Genomic DNA, 734 nt, shown 5'->3' on the forward strand with positions numbered 1-734 from the left:
CTAAGTTGAAAACGCACGAATAACCATCAGTTAGTCATATTGGTTAAATGCTGGAGGATAATTTGAAATTGATTGATCAATGTATTAGTTTTCAGGTCACCCGTAACAGCCAGTTGAGAAGTCAAACTTTTTCTTCTCCGCAGTCGCCCCCTTCAATTCATCAGCATACTCACTCGCATGCATCGTCACGAAGATTGCGTCTCCATTGTCCTCAATGCGGGCGCGTAACAGCGCTTTTCAACTGTGGAGTGGTTGCCTCGTCTCATATTTCAGCCAATCAGATGCAGCAACACCCATAAAGATCAATACCGAAATTATTGACTTGTTTGATGGATATGATTGAAGATGGTTGATCTCCAAATTTCCAGTCGGATAGATACGTAATATCCATCATTATGTGCCTAAAGAAATATATATTTTTGTATTCAATCACCCACCCAATTGGGGTCGCGCCGTTTGATTGGCTGAGACACGAATAGCCTCACTACTAAAGCTATCAGCAAGAAGAAACATGGTGACACTTTTCTGCGCGATCGTCGGTGTGAAAGGACATACCAAGTGAATCCTACACTTTGGGTCCGCATTTGAAGATATCCCTGGCTTCGTATTCTTCAATCGGCAGAGCTGAACTTTTTGTCACTCTCATCTTCTGTGGCTGCAGCAAGATGAGCTGTGACTTCGTGAGTGCTTTGTCGCTCTGAGAAATGCAGCAATCGTTCTGCATCATGTTGAAG

This window comes from Plasmopara halstedii (genome assembly GCF_900000015.1).
Source record: "Plasmopara halstedii genome assembly, contig: Scaffold_470, whole genome shotgun sequence".
In the NCBI taxonomy this organism is placed as follows: Eukaryota; Oomycota; class Peronosporomycetes; order Peronosporales; family Peronosporaceae; genus Plasmopara; species Plasmopara halstedii.